We start from the raw sequence: 17184 nt of genomic DNA, 5'->3' as shown, positions 1-17184 counted from the left end.
TTTTAATCCACCATTGTTGCAGAAACTGGAACAATCATCTTTCCAACTTGGTAAACTTTCACAAAGCTTTTGCTCTCATTGCCTTGATAAATCAAGCTGCTCCTGCAAAACACCTTCATCTGCATTTTCTCCTCCTTTTTCACACATTTTTGTCAAACACAAAAATAGAGAAAATCTGCATAAAAGACTGACAAACTGTGCAATTTTAGGATATGCGACATGGGGATGTGGATATATCTTCTGCATTTGAGAGGGTGTGATATAAATTAGAAACAAATTAGCAGCTGTGGTTGGATCATCTAAAATAAGAGTCTTGTTCTGGATTTTATTAACTTGTAGAAGGTATTGGCTGGTCAGGCAACTTCTCACAGGGACTGTCTCATGTGGATGTGATTCAGATGGCACTGGCACAGGCAGAACATGTCTTCTATAGTGCTCTGTATGCAAGTCTAGGACACACCCATGAAGATTGTGCAAAAAAGGCTTTCTGAGGACCACACTGCCACTGGACTTGTCCAAACATCTGAAATGCATTTTCAGCAATTTTGAATGGGGGCCTCAGTCAGAGCAAAGTCATTGTCCCACAACCTCCACCTATCCAGAGGAGCGCCCCCTGGAGGACTGTGGGAATGGCAGAGTTGGCCAGGATCATAGACCATATATATAAATGGACATAGCTAACGCGCTAGTGCCAAATAGGAAGTTCACCAAGAGGCTCTTCCAGCTCCCTCTGACCCTGACCCTGGCTCCAATTTTGACAGACATTGGGATCTTGTCGCTCCTCTTTCTGTAACTTCTGAAGTGAGCCTTGTCATTTTAGTCTTAAAATGTTTGTATTAACCCGCTCTACATGATCCAGATTTTTTTTTTTCCCACTATTTTGTCCATCAAAAATATCCTACTCAAAATACAGAGCCTGGCTCCAGATTCGCTCTTGTAACCGTGAGCATTGCGAGCCTCATTTGAGAGGCGCTGAAAGTTATAGGTGACTTCACGCTCTCTTAGTCTACTTCGTGTATACAGTCTATGGCCAGGATGAGTCATGGGTGGATCCAGGATCAATTGAAAATACATGTGTTATTCTGTAAAAAAGCATCACAAATTATGTGTACATTCATGACATAGGTCCCCTTCTCATTAATGTAGGTCATGCTTTCATTTGGTGCATGTATGTCTCCAGTAGGTTAGATACTGTAATGGTCTGCTCACTGGTCTCTCCAAACGAGCTGTGAGACGCTGCAGAACATCCAGAACATCCAGAACACTGCAGCTCAGGTCCTTACTCTAACTAGGAAGTACGAGCACATAAGTCCTGTGCTCAGGTCTCTGCACTGGCTTCCTGTGCCTCAGAGAATAGACTTTAAAGCAGCTCTGCTTGTGTACAAGTCTCTCCATGGCCGAGCACCAAAGTACATCTGTGACATGTTATTGTCATATGAACCATCTCGCACTCTGAGGACCTCAGGGACCGGCCTCCTGCTGGTGCCCAGAGTCACGACTAAACAAGGGGAGTCAGCGTTTCAGGTTCATGCAGCTAAAACCTGGAACAGTCTGAACATGTGAGACAGACTCTTCTGTGACGCTGTTTAAATCCAGACTCAAAACATTTCTGTTTCCCAGTGCATATAACTGAAAGGTTTTCATTCCGCACTCTTCTCTCCAATTTATGTCTCTCTTTTTTCATTTTAATCTTCATGATTATTTATGTTTTGATTTGGTTTTATTATGATTTTAATCTATTTCTTATTCTGTAAAGCACTTTGAATTACTTTGTGTATGAATTGTGCTATACAAATAAACTTGCCTTGCCTTGCCATGTATGTGAAAGTGTGTGCGGTCCATCGTGAGCAAGAGAACAGAACCTAAACTTCAAAAGCCAGAAGTAATTTTTCACTGCCGGCCATTGGGACTTACTTATTGTTTGTTACATCTCTGGCACTCAGGACAGAAAAGAAGTCTCTCTCATGCAAAATCAACTTTTCAGAGTTTTCTACCTTCTAACAGTGATGTCTGGGCCTTGTATATGTCGCCAAAGTGGTTTTAAGATTGATTCGGCGTTTTTTTAACAAATTGCAGCGACCCTCCCACGTCACAATGAACTAAAGCTGCTACAACGATGATGTGGCCAGCTACATGTAGCAGAAAGCACTTCGCACCTGCCCCCTCCCCCACTCCACCGCCTCTGCCTCACCTCCACCCCGCATCGGCTGACAATTCCCACATGAACACCTAAACAAAAGCGACAGCATAAGATAATTGTTCTACACTGCAGTGTACACGATATAATAAGTTTATCTAGTGTTTATTAATACTTTACCTGTCAGTAATGTTCAGCTGATGTCGACACGGTGCTTGTGCTTTATGCACCTCCAAGTCCTCGTTTGATTCCAGGTCCAACACATGCGCCTGAATCACCATGATGAATAAAAGTTTATTTCTACCACTATCAGGGTGCACGCCTGTCTCCCCCTCCCTCCCTGAGATGGGCGGAGGAAGGGCGGCTCACTCAGTCTACGTCACGTTTGGAGGGCGGAGCCTGTGCTTTCTCAGGGCGGGCGGGGGGTGAGCAATAGTCGGTCTTTCATACTTCCTGGTCTGTGACTGTCTCCAAGGAATCAGTAAGATTTCATATCTATTTCGTAACGGACGTTCCAAAACCCGAATTGTGCTTGTATATGTGCAGAAGATACAATGTGAAAAGAGTTATTTTCCATGAGATTGGCCCTTTTAAAATTATCTCCTTTGCCGAAACAGCTTTTTTCCCTTTGAGATAGAGATGTTGCCCCTATCCTCAACCCACAGAGACTTGGAGGGCCAGTGTTTTTGGTTTGTTTTTTTTCGGGGTTTTTTTGTAAGAGTTTTCCTTCCTTTAGCCTCCATCGCAGCTGTTTGAAGGGACCAAAGGTTCACCATCGCCACTGTCACTCAGCTGCTGAAGCAAAACCGGGGCCACCAAACGAGGAAGCGTGACATGTGACCTGCTGCAGAACCTGTGTAATACAGAAGGCGATCCGCTCGAGGCCTCTGGAGATACGAGGAATTCACTGGCATGTCGGACCAACTCTGACACGCTGACAAACTCACTAAAGTGACATGGCTCCAGTTGAACCCAGGGGATGTTGGAATGACCCTGACGCAGGGAGGATGAGGGAGGGCGATGAGGGCTCAGACACCAAGACACCAAGTAAATGTCAGATCTCTGTCACCACTCCTCAGGTGAAACTTAATAACCTCACACACTCTCACTCAGTGTACAGTATGAGATGTGAGACCTACTGCGGCGCTCACACCTCAGTCTCCTCACCTGGTGGAGTGAAAGTTCATATTCCATGGTTAACAACAGGGAACTCACATGTATGCTTGCATTTCTCTTACTTCTGTGTGAAATGCCCTGTGGACTTCTTATTGTTTTGTGTATTTTATCATCTAGTATGGTATTAAACATCCTAATTGTGGTCAAAATAATAAATGTGTTTTCTAGGGCCGGGCACGTTAATTTGTTAATTTTGCATTAACTAATAAATTCATTATCACCAACAATTATTTTTCTCCCCTTAATCCAGTTTTTATTATTATTATTTTCATTATTTTACATGTCTGTCACTCACTGTTTTTTATTTTGAAAAAGTCCATCGTGAGCGAGCCTACAGTGTTGCTTACTGCTGCTGCGATCACAGTAAACAGAGAGAAAGAAAGTGTGATAAACAAACATGAAGAAGGGTAAGGGACTTTTACATGGCCATTTTCATTTTAAAGTTCTTCAGACGGCGCAGTCGACACAAGTCATTTGTAACACTGCAACACTGAATGGTCTTATCATCGGAGTTTCACGAGTCTGAATTCATTCAGTGAAACAAGTGGAGCGAGGCTTCGGCCGACCACGTGAGATGCAGCGTGTCAGAGCCGTCGCGCATTACGCACAGCACAAAGGGCACCAAGAGCTTTCGGGGGCACAGCGAGGTCGATCACTCTTCGTCACAACTTCATTCTTAATAATAATGATCTTGTATGCCTTAGCAGAGGGTGTCAAACTCAAATTCACAGAGGACCAAAATTAAAAACTGGGACTAAGTCGTGGTCCAAACTAAGTATTTATTTAACAATTTAAACAACATCTGCGTGTTTTCTCTTCTTTTGAGATATGTAATGTTAAACCTTTTCTTTTTAAAATAAATGTTTAATAATAGTTTTTCTTAAACACCGAATCCAGAACAAGCAGAATATAAAATAATAAAAACATTTTAAACAAATAATGTCTCTATAGTTTATCTGTAGCCAGCAGGCAGCTCTAATACATATTTGATATGATCTCACGGGCCAAATATAATTATAGTTTGATATGGGTTTGATATGTCTGCCTTAGCAACTTGCTTGAGAGAAAAGTGCAGAAAAGTTTTTTTAAAAAGTTCTTAGCATTGACTGCACTGGTTATGTTTTATATTACATTTTCTGGTTATGTGTACTGTTTTTACTGTTTTTTCGCTGAGATTCTCATTTTACTGTATAAAGTAAGGCTGTTTGCACAACAAATATATGGCACTTTTGTTTACATTTCCAATAAAAGTGTGCTATACACTACTTTTGAATTCATTAATTGGTTTTGCGTATAACATGCAATTATGCAATCATGATTAATTACAGGAACACTTGCGATTAATGCACTTAAGAATTTTTTTTATTTTTTATTTTTGCCCAGCCCTAGTTTTGACTTTTGGCCAATCAAAGAATAACTCCGACCACATTCAAAATTCTCACTACTCTTCTCAGTCATTTTCCATCACTGGCAGCAGTGAGAATGAAAAAAAAAAAAAGAAGCTATTTAAACAAGCTAATGCTGATATAAACATGCAGTTGTAATGAACAGTTTGATGGTAGAAATGCTCAGAATGAATCTGGTGATGATTTATGGACCTAAAAACGGTGTAGCATTTCCCCTTTGATGTCAATCCTGTTTACAAAGTCCTGCAACTTCATAAACAGGATTAATGAAACAACCAAATGAAGGATGCAAAAACAAGTTTGTTTTTGATTAAAGAACAACATTTTAACATGGTTAAAAGTGCAGAAGAGTCCATTTTATGTGATGTGTGTCTTTTACAAAGAAAGGGTAAAATAGAACATTTTCACAGCTCCTCTGTGCACGCTGGCTGTAACAGAGGATGAATGAGGCATGAATGAGGTGTGAACAGGTCTGCTGAAAGACCCTCCCTCAGACGGAGCACACACAGCAAACAGATGGAAGGACTGCTTTTTATAATAGTGTGAGGACAGGTGAGCAGGCAGCATGCCATAAAGGTTATTCTGCTTATTTTTGGGCTTAGATGACAAATTTTTCAAAGTGTGATTTTTAACATTTGCACAGAAAAGCTGTCATTTCCAAACAGCTTGCAGATGGCTGCTGGTGAAATGGCACAGAGCAGTTTAACAGAGTGGACGATAGAAACAAAAATACTGTAAGTACAAAATGATTTTTTTTATTGCACATTTATGGGAAAATGACATATTTTAGGACATATAAAGCTCTGTTTGTACAACAGCTGAATGTTCTTGGCCACAGTCACAACATAATGGATGGCATCAGCTGCTATGGAGGATATACTGTATATAAATGGCTCACCTCATTAGAAAGTTTAATATGCAGAATTAGTGGTAGGGGATTTGGAAGTGAGCTTCATAAAGAGTCACAGTTGGTGAGGGCCACTGACGTTGCTGTTAGAAGAACATGTAAATCACAGGAGAAACATTGGGGCATTTTGTTAATGAAGACAAGACTTAATGTGTGTGTGAGGTCCGTGATGATCCAAGGCAGAATAAATCTCTCTCTGATCGCTGTAGTCCAGAGGCCTGCTCCACCACTACAGGCGCAGGCTGCACACAGTGGATAGTCAGGCTAGTCTCTGTGTTTTTATAGACACAGCTAAAATTTTAGTTTTTGAGCTGCCACAACAATAAACTGCTTACTTTAAATTTGATATGAGTTGGTGGTATTATGCAAAATCAAGTTTCTACCATGTTATAATTGTCTCCTCATTAAAAAAACATGCCTGAAGAGGTTTTAGGTGTCATTCATGTATGTTTGAGTAATCTAGCAATCTCTTCTGGTCCCTGTTTGAACCTTTCTTACAGATAGCAGAATAATTCTGCCCTACAAAGGCAGAATGCTGTAATATCATGTTTGGTCAAAAATGTGTTCATATCATGTTGTATGTGCTTGAGACCTCCTTTATCGTGAAAAATATTGAGTTCAAAATTTACCTTTGACTCTTATTTGTCAGTTCCAGTACTCTACCTTTGTATCATGAGCCAAAAATAAAGAGTTGTGCAATGGCAAAAGGCAGTAACAGTGTATGTTTTGTTTGTGATTTAGTTAATAAATATACTTTATTTTACAGTCCAACCTCTCACCTCCTTCTGTTTGTTGCGGCCTTAGCACAGGGTCTTAATATACCTTTGTGTTCAATTATACTTAAATTATCTTTAATGTGAAAGTCTTTTGTGTATTTATTCATAATATACTGCAAAGTAACTCATCTGTCAAACTGTTTTACTGTGTAAGTGTTATCGCACGATCCTGATCAGCACTAAACAGGAAATCCAAAGCTCTTCTAGATCATTTCAAGCAAACACCATGATGACTCGACCTTGGTGAGGTTTTCTTATAACAGATGGAAGTCTGGGGAAAATCAAGCAAATAATAATGATCATATCAGTTTCTGCCTTTTGCCTTTGCACAAAAACTTATTTTTGGCTCATGATATAAAGGCAGAGTACAGGAATTGCCAAATAAGGGTCAAAGGCCAATTCTGAGCTCAGTATTTTTCACATACAAATATTTCTTCATTATAGCAACTACTTGTCAAATTTTGGGAGTCCGACCTCTTATACTGTTGTTTGGACAAAATAAAAATTTGAAGTCATTTTTGTTAGCTTCACTCTCTGGCGAGTTAACGTCTTTTGCCTTTGTACCCAAACATGGTACATAGGTGTCCAAGAACAGTTGATAGTTGTGAGGGAGCTACAGGACACACCCTCACTCATCAGGTGTAAACCTTCATGTTTTCACTTATATTCATTTGATGCCATGTTCATTTTCCCTGTTTCACTCCTCTTCTCCTTTCCTTCGAGGTGATTGGTGGAGGCACTGATTTGGAGGCGTGCCCTTATCAGTGCAGGCCAGGTGCATCCCATCACCCTGATTTGGACTCTGCCAAATGCTGCTGGGGGAGGGGAGGTTTAACTGTCGAAATGGTTTTAACTATCTATCTAATACATGAAATAATATTTAAGAATGGATAATTCTAATGTAGCCAAGTGCAATATTAGTTTATGAAATGTAAATAGTTGAGATTAGTATAATCATATATTTAGTCATTTTTAAAAGTTCATATTTACCTGTCTGGGGCTTAGTGGTTTAGGCCAAGCTATAGAAGGGGAATTTTTTGTCACGGTGTTTGTTGCCTGTTGTCTGTCATGGGGACATGCTGTCAGATTTGCTCTTGGTGTGGCCAATTAAAAAAAGGTGAAGAACTTATTTTCTTTTCTTCGTTTTTGTTGACCCCTCGGGTGCTACGGCTTTCCTGGGCTAGTAAGAGGCCGGAGTTACATCCGTAATCTTACAATAGTCAAGGTCAGTTAAATATAATCAATCAATGAATCTGCCCAGGGACGACAGGTGGAAATTAGCCCTGATGCTACAACCTGATGTACAATGCATCTCTCCTGTTAAGGTTAATGCAAAAATTGTGCACTGTCCCTGTCACATTAATTAAAATAAATAAATAAAAGTAGGGCAGAATTCTGACCAATGCCCAGGCCTCAACCTTACATCATCCATTAAAGCAGGGGTGTCAAACTCATTTTGGTCCGGGGGCCGTATCCAACCTACTTTGATCCCCAAGTTGCCGGATCAGAAAACTCATGTCATATAAACCCCAAAAATAACAATAAGTTCAAATATTTGTGCAGAGAAACACAAATCTATTACAGAAATCTTTTTTAATTGATGAACTCTTTCTTATTATATTATAATATTATGAACAACCTGAAACTTTAAGAAAAATTAAATTTCAACACAATGTCTTAACATGAACTTGTATGTAAACAGGAATAAGTCAGTTTTTCTTGGAAAATCCTGCACTTGGCTCCACTTTTCTCATGTTGGACATTTTGCTGATGAGGGTGTCACGGTCAATAGTCAAAACGATCGTCCTTTAAGAGCGTTTGGAAAGAGACAAATCTTCATTTGTGCTGCTCTGGTGGGAGGGGCCACGTACAGAGACGCTGGAGATGCTGTTATGATAAACACCACAGAAAATTACCAATATTTTAATAGAAAATATAATTAAAATATTTTAGTAGAAAATCACCCAAGGGCCACATTAAAGGTCTTGGAGAGTCGGATCTGGCCCCTGGGTCGTATGTTTGACACTTGTGCATTAAAGCATGATACAAAAATCTGAAATCTGAAAAAATGACAAACCTGATAACATATTAATCTGTTAGCAGTTAATACACAATAGAAGTGTAATACCCTGTCTTTAAACAAGGACTTGGCCATCTCAAACTAGAGCTATTCCAGAACACACTTTCAACCAAGAGTATCGGTATCGAATTTTGAAGCAGTGTACTGCAGTTTGAGAAGCTTTGGCTTAGGTCACTTAATTCATGTTTTGCTTTGCTCTTCCACACCCACAGTATGAGCTCATTTGCTGGCCAGTGCAGAGAGCCGGTCTGTGGAGGCTGTCCGGGCTAAGCAGCAGCAGATAAAAGAGCGGCTCCCCCTGGTCAAGCCCGAGCACGTCCAAGGACAGCTGAAGGCGATGCTTGTTTGTGCGCCGCTCCAAAAGTGTTTCACATTTCACACATCCAGAGCACTTTTCTTCCCCTGCTCCTCAGACTCTCCCTCAGACAGCCATCTGCCATGCTCCAGTGCAGGTGAGTTGGACTTTTTACAAGACTTAAATTTCAAATGCCGGACCTGCACACACTCGCCAGTGGACAAACAACAGCTCCTCTGCACAGACTGTGAAGTTTAAAGTGGGTATGGCAGGTTAGACTGGTCATTTCACAAAAACACAGTTAACATTATCAGGGATGCACCAATCCAGCTTTTTCTGTTCTGATTTCAACAGTGTAGCTTTAAGTATATGTCCATAACCAACATTAACCCTTCCAGACTGACGGTATCGTATACAATACCTAGGAATATGTTTTATATAACCGTGTATAACTTTCCGACCATAAAAGATAGAAATTTAATTTTGTTCCCCTTGAAAAGCTGAGAGTTGTGGCTTTCCGGGTATATTTCAGGCATTATCCTACATAGGGAAAACGAGTGTCCAATAGGAACTTTGTTTTCCGCCAAACTCATAAGCTCCATCCATTTTGATTGGCCCAAACTTTGCCAAAGAGCGTAGTGAGTTAAAATGGTTGACTGTTCTGAGCGTCTGTGTTCGTAACAATTGAAAAAGCCGCTCTAAGTGCAGTTATTTCTCAAATAAATTATGCATCTTGGTCTGTGTAAGTGTGCACCCCTTGCTATTTTTATTTGAAAGGTTCAGTCCAAATGTCCAAATCCAAATCTAATAAACACCATGGAAATGCAGGAAGTGATGTGTCCTGGACCTGACACTAGCTGTTTCCATGACTGTCAACAGGAAAGTAAAAGGATTATTGCACTTTTTTGTTTTGTTTTGAGGGCATAAGGATATTTTTAGTTTACTTACAGACTTGATATTTTGCACTTTTGTAGCTCAGGCCCTAAATTAAGCATTTTTTTTAATGTCCAGAAATTTGTTTATACACGTTTACTGTGTTTTGTATGAAAGGGTGTGAATTTTCTTTTGTTTAATTTATTTATTTTTCATTTGTATTTCTCGTCTTATAGCTTTTATTACAGCCATATGACACAACTACAGCACGCAGATGGTGTTTGCCAGGTTGTACTGAAAAAAAAAAGAAAAAGATGTATAACACTTCATTAGGGGGTAAAAGGGGACATTTTGACAGCAAAATTAAGGAAAAAAATCCAGGCGAGGACAAATGTACTAATATTGCTCTTAGGTCTTGAAGGGTTAACCATTATCATCAATTGCTCAAACATGCACGGATGGATCATAAATCTTGTTATAACATGGTAGAAATCACAAAAAAACATTTATTACTGATTTATTCTTACTTACATCAACATTGGACATAATTTGGTGCAGTCACAGTGAATGTTGTCCAGATACTGAGAATGAGAAAAGTCAGGATTGGTTTAGGCATTGGCAATCTAGGTTCATTTGTGATTATTTTACCATTTTTGTCAAATTGTAAGTGTTTTTTTTTCTAATTCTTATTTTTGGATTTTGGTGAGGCTTATAATTTTATTTCCTAATTGGACAGGGCAGCGGATGGGACATACATAGGTGCTATTTTGTTATTTTTTAAAATAATTTTCTGTTGATGACTTAGGCTGTGTTCAGAATGCAGGGCTTAATGCTCAATTTGGATTTTTTTATGAAATCGTTCACATTTCCAATTAAATGCGACTTGTATGTGATCTCCAATGTGAACTTTAAACGCCCCAAAAGTGTCCCACATGCACCTAAACGCTGGACTTGTCTCCCAAAATACGGTACATTTCTTCCTAAAATGGACAGGTTACACGTCCACGGCTGCTTCGTTTGTTTGAGTCTTTATCCTCCTTGTTTTTGACTCGCAGGGTCTTTATTTTTTGTTGACGTTGGAGCCAGGACTATCTGTAGCCGCGCTCGGACATTTCAAAAACCGTCCAGTTCCAATAAGACTCCTCCAATTTGGCCTGAAAACAGGGATCCCCCGCAAATATGAATGAACTCTCTAACCTCGCTTTCCCTCCATTGACGAGACTCCGAGCCTGACATGTAGGTGGGATGAATGTGACCTGGCCGTTCAGACTGAAGTCACATGTCAAAAGATCGGATATGTATCGGTTTTAGGAGCGCGTATCCAAGTGGCCTGGGTCACATTTGAAAAAGTCGGATCTGTGTTGTTCATACTGTCATTAAAAGATCAGATACAGGATATCAGGACGAAAAGATTGGATTTGGGTCACTTCAGGCTGCAGTCTGAACGTAGTTTTAGATAGTGACAGAACACAGCTCTACTTTCTGTATTTTTGTGCTTTTTTTTCTACTTTTGTCCACAAACTGTAAAACTATGAACAATATTTACCACAGCTACAACCCCACCAAACCAAGTCAAGCATTTTAATGTCTAAAAGACTGCGAGCAAAATCACATCTCTGTTTGATATGAGGCAGTGCTGGGACTAATGCTGTCTGCTGGTGAACATGCTAAGTGAGTGACTCCATTTTGAGCTCTCATTCTGTAAACGGAAGTGCTGGATGGCCTTCAGCGTTCATTACACTCATTACTAATTAAACTGGGAGTGTAATTGGTGTGACTGCGCCAACTTCCAGCGGCAGCCACAGTCTCTGCTCTTCAGTCTTTGAATACTCTTTACACCCATTGGTTTCTCTGAAATAAAATGTTCTGTTCTGAGGTGGTCATGTAGTCTCAAAGTGTACTTTCGTCAGAGCTAACTGTAGACTGTGTATGTAAATGGACACAGCTAACCACCATGTTTCAAAGAGGAAGTGAGCACTTTTGACTCTGGCTCCAATTCACTTTGTATTGAAAAAAACATTTCCCCACTAGCTGTAACTGTTACTGTCAGGCTCGCCATCTTGGTCTTAAAATGTTCTATGTAATCCTGGTGTTTATATTCCGTTATTTAGCAAAAATGATAAGTGTACTGCCAGGCAAAGCTAAACCATCTATAAGGATACTAAAAGGTAGAAGACCCTGCACCGTACATACATAGTTACCGTATTTTCCGGACTATAAGTTGTTCCAAAAATGCATAATGAAGAAGAAAAAAATTTATAAGTCACACTTTTTGGGGGAAATTTATTTTATAAAATCAGAAACCACGAACCAACATGTCATCTTGAAAGGCAAGTTCTAGTAATAACAATAGAACAGAGAACAACAGACTGTTAACGTCACATATGAACAGTTCTTCAGATTAAACTAGAACATAAACAACAAGGCAAGGCAAGTTTATTTGTATAGCACAATTCGTACACAAAGTAATTCAAAGTTCTTTACAGAATAATAAATACATTAAAATCATAATAAAAACAAATAAATAATCATGAAGATTAAAATTAAAAAAGAGAGACATAAATTGGAGAGAAGAGTGCGGAATGAAAACCTTTCAGTTATATGCACAGTTAACCTGTTACCACCCGCCTCATTTTGGTGTGTGCACAATGGTAAGACATACCCAAATGCCATAGCTTATTAAAAGAAAACCTTAGAACCCACATGCTTGTGTGAGGCACCATTTTAAAGCTTAGGCCTTCTAGTTTCTGTAGATATGTACATGAAGACTGTGAGTGCTGCCTAACCTACAGTACAGTCAATTAAAATTGAAAAAAAAAAAATATTTTTTTGCTTCGAAAAAAAAATAAAGGCCTTAGCTTGGGCATACTTCATGCTAGGCATTTGTGACTCACTACACTCATTGTTCAAGTTGTTGGCAACAACTGTGTAGAATTTCAGATCTCTAGGACAAAGGGTTTTGATGCTGTGAGCCTTTGTGTATACAAAATGACAATTCGGCACAAGATTGCCAAATTTGTGCCAAAATAATAATAATAATATAATAATAATAATCATTGTTATTATTATAATACTAATTCTTCTGAGCTGGGCATGTTTTCTCAAGAAAAAAAACTAAAAGTAGCCAAAATTGTCTTCCAAGTGGCTGTTCTGCTACTACTACTACTGCTCTCTGTGTCTCTCTCCTGGTCCCTCTCGGCTGCGCGTATAAACACAGGGTCCGTTTCCAATACTATCTGAATGTCCGCCCACCGTTTGAAAGCTCTGGTGATAGGCTAAAACAATATGTCAATCACTTTCTGGAAGATCCAATGACTGAAGAGATTTCCCGTAAACAAACTGATGACGCGTGCGTAAAGCCAGGAAGTACGTGAGTGCGTTAGCTTCTTCAGCGGCTTGTCCCACCTAAACCCCGACACCGACAACAGCGGGGAGGGTCTCATTTTGAAGCTAAGAGTGTGAGGAAAACAAGCGCACCCAAGAGCGGGAGAGAAAGGGAAGTGAGAGCGGGAGAAGAGGCGGAGAAGAGACATATTTTCATTCACGGATTCATCCACTCATACGGACGACGATTTTCTGGATTATTTCCCCACATGGAATTATTTTTTGGAAAAACAACTTGATATTCTTTTTCTGTGGATTATTACGGATTTATTGAGTACAACTTTTCATGGATTGAACGCGTTTTGGACCGACAGAACCGGCTCAAAGGTAAGAAACGCGTATCTTATTCTTTGTTTATGATGTGAATTTTTAAATTCACATAAATTCGGGCTCGTTGTACGGCATAAAATGAATGATATGGTTGTTTTATTGATAAATTAAGCTTTCAAACGATGTATGGCATGCCAGTAGTGAAAACAATAATGAAGGTGAATATACAGAGTGAACATTTTTTATTGGAAAATCGCCCGCCGGCGGGCGGTGGATGGTAAGTGTTAAACAGAAATGTTTTGAGCCTGGATTTAAACAGCGTCACAGAAGATGCCTGTCTCACATGTTCAGGAAGACTGTTCCAGGTTTTAGCTGCAACAGGCTGCAACAGAACATAACAAGTTTACCAAAGTCTCCATCTCACTCCAAATCACTAAATCCATTGAATTCTTCATCCTCGGTGTCACTTCTGAGCAACTCCGTGACCTCCGGAGGTAAACGGAGCACCACTTCCTCGGCATCAGTTCCAGTTAGAATTATTCCGGCTTTTCTGAATTCTGACAGGATGGTTTCGGTTGTCACTGAAGTCCAAGCTTTGTTGATCCATCCAATGACTTCCAGGAAACTTGCATGTCACACCCTCCCGGTGTCACAAGTTTCTCACTCACTCCAAACTTTCTTTCTGCTGCTCGATTACCATTTTCAGCTGCATATTTCACGACTTGCAGCTTGTATTTGGAAAAAAATATGATTTTCTTTTTGGGGGAATTTGTGTTCAGTCTTTTCAGATCTCTTTATAAGTTGGTTTAAATTTCTAATTTTCACTGGTACCAAAGTGGTGCGATCGACTGACATGATGCAGACAGGACAGTGGCTCTTTCTGCAGGAGACATGCGCACTAGAGCCAAGTGACAGCGGTACAGGAGTAATAGGAGCAGCAGATACTGATACACAAGCCTAGAGTGCCCTCTCATGGCTGTCAGTGTGAACATTTTAATATATAAGTCACAGGACCACCCAAACCATGAAAAAAAGTGCGACTTAGTCCAAAAAATGCAATACATGGTTCACCATTAAAGGGCCTATATATGTTATAAAGTTGTTTTCTCATCAAAAACATACCTGGAGTAGTATTTTATTTCATTCACACATTTTAACACAAAAACACTACAGCTTCATGTCAGCACTAGATGGAGCATTTTTTGCTTAGGAGATGTAGACAGACTAACAGGATTACTCAAATGTGTGAATGAAACAAAACACAACTCACAAAATGTTTATGACAAGGTAAAAACATTCTAACATGACTTTAAGTTCACAAGAGTCAATTTTGAGTAATTTAGGACCTTTTAAAGAGGAGCATTTTACCTTTTTATTGTTTTGAAATTGCTATAGTTGCCGAAAACAATGTATTGACGTGTTTAATAAGCTTCAGTTTTGTTTTTGATGTTCTGAATCCCCCTCCCTTTGCTTTCACTCCCTCTTCAGAGCGCTGTCACATTACATTCACTCTGCATTCTAATGAAACTCATCACATCACATCAGGTTTGTGAAGTTGTTGCATACTGTTTTGTATATTTATAGAACACTGCAGTGTGGTGGCACGTGTGATGTAGGCTGCTGAGAATTGCACTGAATATTACAGCTAATCATGAGAAGAGTTCATATAAAGGACTGGGAGAGATTACTCTGACATGTATGGATATTTTTGATGAGAGAACAACATTGTAAAACGATAGAAAGCTAAACAAAAAAAATAAATAAAAGGAATGCAGGTCTTGTAGATTAACTTGAATTTTTTTCTTCAAACAACTCACTAACTGTGGTTTAAATAGTAGTTTATACTTGACAAAAACACAACAGAAGTGGGGAAAGTGAAGTGGAAATCTCCGTAGAGCTTCTCCATCAGGCTCAGCAGATGTTGGTGAAACATATTTGCATATTTCAAAGTAGAGCTTCTTTAAGGTTGTGTTTTCTCTCCATCTCCTGTCAGTTTTTCTGCTCTGTGCAACAAAGGCCTGGAAACTTCAGAGGTGGGACCAAGTCGATGTTTTGTAAGTCTCAAGTAAGTCTCAAGTCTTTTGTCCAAGAAGTCTGCTTTGAACTTCAAGTCATTTCAGATTTTTGCAATTTATATGAATTTTAAACTAAATACTTGCATGTACTTAAATAAATCATGTACTTAAATTATATTATATGACATGGCTTTAAGCTTTTATTTTGAAGATTTTTTAGTGTTTATTTTCTGTTTTATTTTGAATGCATGCCTTTCTGTTTTTATTGATGCCTGCTGTAACTTTACATGCACTCAGCACTTTTCATGCAGCACACCTGTAAACACCAGGGAGGAGACGCACTGATGCACAGGGGATGCACGGAAGCCGGACAGCAGGGCAGCAGAGGAGCAGGAGATTGGAGCAGAGATGAGGCAGAGATCCCCGCCATTCCGTGGGAGTAATGTGAATTGTAGTAATACTTGTCGGGAAATAGCTTAGGGCTATCGCAGTTGACGGGGTGCACACTGTCGTTTGTTTGTTGTTGATCCGAGTAGGTTTCTCATCGTGCCGAAGCCAGCTGAGTGAAGGATCGGGAAGAAGTATAAGTATTTAAGTATTGTAGCAACACTCCACCAACGCACCCTAAGGCCTGGATGTCGCGTACTCTCTCGTGCCGCCCGAGGGGGATGTCACTGGACCAACAATCGAGCTGCCAAAGGAATATCTGCACTGCACTTTCCCCTGCACTGGTGCTTTTAAGGAACTTTTAACAATTTTTTATATTTGTTTTTAGCCCAACTTGTTTTATGGATTTTAATAATTTATCTATTGACTTTTAGTAATTTTTGGGCATTTTTATTCATGTTTTTAATTCACTTTTTGTAATAAATTCTACCGTTAACTGGCCCAGCTCCTGTCCTCCATGTGTACTCTCACCCAGTCATAAATCAGCCCTTCCATAGCTTCCAGTTCCATCATTCATATTCCATTTCCAAACAGAGCCATAACCTCTCGCATATGGAAAGTGTGGACATTATTATAATGCTACTTTGAACTATCAAATTTACTGCATACCTGTGTAATAAAATGTCAAATATTTAATCAATGCGGGTATCTCTTTTTGACAAGCTATCTTTTATAGGCGGAGCTGTCAGTTTTTTGATATACCAGCAGAACATCTTTACAAAACTTGACTAGTCATAACACCGGCTCTGACAATTTTCTGAATACCCCTCCCCGCTCTTCACCCCCATTTTACACTCCTCGTTACTAGAGTCAAAATAAAACCGTACAGAATCAATTAATAAGGCATTTTCAAATCATGATGCTACATGTTTGATATCTCTGTCAATAAAATGGAGCAGATGGAAAAAATATTGTATGTTTACTTTCCTGCATCACTGGCCAAAACTATTTAATTAGCTCTCACCATGTGGGAAGTGCAAACATCTCATTCTGAGCGGTGTGTTTATGTGCAGTCCGCCTAATTAGTTTTTAGCTGAGCCTTTGGTCCATGTCAGCGAGTGGCTATTACATGCTACTGCTCATTTGGTGTTGACAGTTTTCTATATTCACTGCGGACACACTCACGGGAGCTGCCACGCTTGCATACATTTCTCAAACTGGTCCATCTCTATTATTAGTGTTCCACTGACACAAATGGAACATATCTTGACGTGCTTATTTTTATCTGAGACAACAGTCAAGCATAATATGCAAATGTTTTGGTCAACACGCCGTGCAATAAAGATGCTTTATCGTGGATGATATGGGCCTTAAGATTCTCCTTTTGAAATATATTGAGTATAGAGTGTCACACTGCAATCTCCATGAAAGCCGAGCTGTTCACTGTGGTGTTCAGAGTACTTAGTTTTTTTTTTTTT

General features: G+C 39.5%; 1 long non-coding RNA gene across 2 annotated transcripts; it reads left to right on the top strand.

Annotated features, from left to right (window-relative positions):
- Positions 1-7467: 7467 nt before the first annotated feature.
- Positions 7468-16089, top strand: LOC129410684 (uncharacterized). 2 transcript variants are annotated; one of them, XR_008632987.1, is made up of 4 exons: positions 7468-7519; positions 8695-8934; positions 15298-15358; positions 15617-16089. It is a non-coding gene; the product is annotated as an uncharacterized LOC129410684 (long non-coding RNA). The 2 variants fall into 2 exon arrangements; XR_008632986.1 differs by having other exon boundaries at positions 15298-15369.
- The last annotated feature ends 1095 nt before the right edge of the window (positions 16090-17184 follow it).

Source organism: Boleophthalmus pectinirostris, unplaced genomic scaffold (assembly GCF_026225935.1).
Source record: "Boleophthalmus pectinirostris isolate CB_2022bp ecotype Guang Dong unplaced genomic scaffold, ASM2622593v1 HiC_scaffold_23, whole genome shotgun sequence".
In the NCBI taxonomy this organism is placed as follows: domain Eukaryota; kingdom Metazoa; phylum Chordata; class Actinopteri; order Gobiiformes; family Gobiidae; genus Boleophthalmus; species Boleophthalmus pectinirostris.
This window is presented reverse-complemented; position numbering and strand designations above follow the sequence as displayed.